At 40.4% G+C, this 2,500-nt stretch overlaps 1 protein-coding gene across 1 annotated transcript in view; it reads right to left on the bottom strand.

Annotated features, from left to right (window-relative positions):
• fgf14 (fibroblast growth factor 14) overlaps nt 1-2,500 on the bottom strand; it is a gene marked incomplete at both ends in the record, with an annotated part of 122,324 nt that overhangs the window by 45,042 nt on the left and 74,782 nt on the right. The gene's annotated exons all lie outside the window — the stretch shown is intronic.

The following is a 2,500-nucleotide window of genomic DNA, read 5'->3' as shown; positions in this document are numbered from 1 at the left end:
TCAGGCTGTCTAGATGTGGGGGGCTGTACATCAAGACTTTATGAGGTAAATGAAAATGGAGTGCACTACTTAAGTGGGTTGAAATTGCTCTCACATACTATTCTTGGAGAATTAGTGTGTGTGGATAAGGCCCGGGAGAGAGATTGTAGGATTAGCTGTTGTCATTTCTCAGAGCGTTTAACGTCCACTCTGTTTGCACAATGAAACAGAGACTCTACTGATTCTAACCTTCAAATCTCATCTAATCTACCTAGAAATCCTACAAACGGATACAAAATATAACACTAATAAATAATAGAACAACTAATTGGGTTGTCCAAAGGAATGACTGTAAGTATTAAAATAAACTATAATATAGCATTATAATATAGAAAGCCGAACACATGTGAAGATTTGAAAACCAGTCTTATTGTGCAGTACCATCATCAACTTCACACTACTTTTAATACTGACTGTATCACCAAACCCAGATACATTTACATTTACATTTTTGGCATTTAGCAGACGCCTTATTCCAAAGCGACTTACAATCAATACATTTGAATACTAAGCATGTGAATCAGCAGTCCACTATTCGTTGCAGGAAGAGTACTCTAGCTCGGGCCCGGGGCCACTGATAGAAGGAAAAACCTTCTCCCTATTATCGCCTTCTACTAAAAAAAAAAAATTATTTTTTATTTTTTTTTACTGGAGAAACTGAGAAACAGTACAAGGGGGGCAGTAGAAGTTCTTAGGGACACAGTAGAGGGGAAAGCGGGTGTCTTTAGGAGACGTAGTGGTGAGGGTCAGAAGATGTCTCAGGAGGAGCAGTTAGATCCATACGTAGATACCAACCAACAACAACCACTCTGCTGCTCATACCGCATAGAGATCACAATGCCGGGCTGATTCTCAATCATTATCTGTAGGCAGCATAATGTGTGGCACGTTCTAGTGTTTTGGTCCGCATGTCGCCAAGCAATCAAAATATTCAGACTTTTATTTTGAAACAGAGAACTACATTTCAACGTTGTTGAGGATCACAACACAAACTTGCTAGTCAAGCCAAAATACTGCAATGTAATGGATTTTGTACGTAATTCCCACTGCTACCTGGTTAATTATAACACTACTTTACATTGTTAGCAGGCTCACAAAACAAGTGCTCTGCTAGTTGACTAGCGATGTGTCATTGATTTTCAACAATGCCGAAATGTATTTTTTCGGAAGAAAAGTCTGAACATTACATCGGATGCCGACATGCGGACCAAAAGACTAGAACATGTCACATATTATTCCAAGGGAGGAAAGCCAATCAAAGAGTCGGAGGATCCTCATATGACAACACAAGCATTGCTATTAGCAAAGTGTTCTCCTCATAACTACTTAACATTCAATAGGTACATATACCGGAAATGGCTCCATTTTCTCATGCTGTTTTTCCATCAATGCATTTCACTGCACATCATATTAGCCTCAGGACATCCTCAATGTGACACTACACGCATATCTGTAGGCTCATGACAATATGCCTCTCTGTTGAGTGTGATGGAGCGGTGGCCCTCTCACTAGGAGGAGATTAGAGTAGGCCTGAGGTGTTAGGCCCTCCAACGGAGCCACTAATGAAACACAGTCACCTCCAGCCATAGTAGCACACATAAGTGCCACATAAACACCTCAATGCACGATCAAATTACTGGGGTTCGTATAGAATTTTAAAAAGAATAGAGAGAAAGAGACAGGGGGGGGGGGGGGGAGAGAGAGAGAGAGAGAGAGAGAGAGACGGACCGAAGGGGAGGGAGTTTGACATTCAGTTAAATTGAGAGCAATCATAAAAAAAACGTAAGTGCCAATCTGAAAACTGGTTTCCATGGGGATAATGATAATTATGGTGCCTAATTTAGTTTTTTCACGTTAATTCACGTTTTTGGCCAGTGTGAGTCCCACCCTGCGAGCGAAAGGCCAAGCGGATCGATGCATAATGTGTAAACTGTTGCTGAGGGGTTTTGCCATTTAGTTTGACTTTTACACATTCAGTTAGATTTTTTTCACAGGAAACCTGATTATAACAGAGGAGAAGGGCACAACTGTGTGCTCATGTAAAACGACATCAGACGTGCCTGTGACATTCTCCAGCAGCGTCATAGTGTCATATCACTATCAACAAGATATGTATACAATCAAATTGCAAATATGGTGTAGCAAAAATAGTTAAATGTATGTTTATGCATGGGAGAGGTTACACTATATCAATGTCATTGTTTATGTGAACGGGGACAGAACAACATTGACTTATTGAATTATCAAGAGACGGATGCGTTGCATCATCATGTTTTCGTTTGGACTAATTTCCAGTGTCTGGTAGATCAAACGAGAGACACTGTGCTTCAAAAATGAAAAAGGGACATGCGTGTCATAACCACAACAATCAGTTTATGTGTGAGGAATAAAAACAGACTCCACTATCTGCATATGTGACGGCAGCTGGTGAAACTGGGAACAAGTCAGCAACCAATTAAAT

The sequence above is a fragment of the Nansenia antarctica genome, assembly GCF_963989245.1.
Source record: "Nansenia antarctica genome assembly, chromosome: 7".
Taxonomy (NCBI): Eukaryota; Metazoa; Chordata; class Actinopteri; order Argentiniformes; family Microstomatidae; genus Nansenia; species Nansenia antarctica.
The sequence above is the reverse complement of the archived record's forward strand: the minus strand, read 5'-3'. Positions and strand labels throughout refer to the sequence as shown.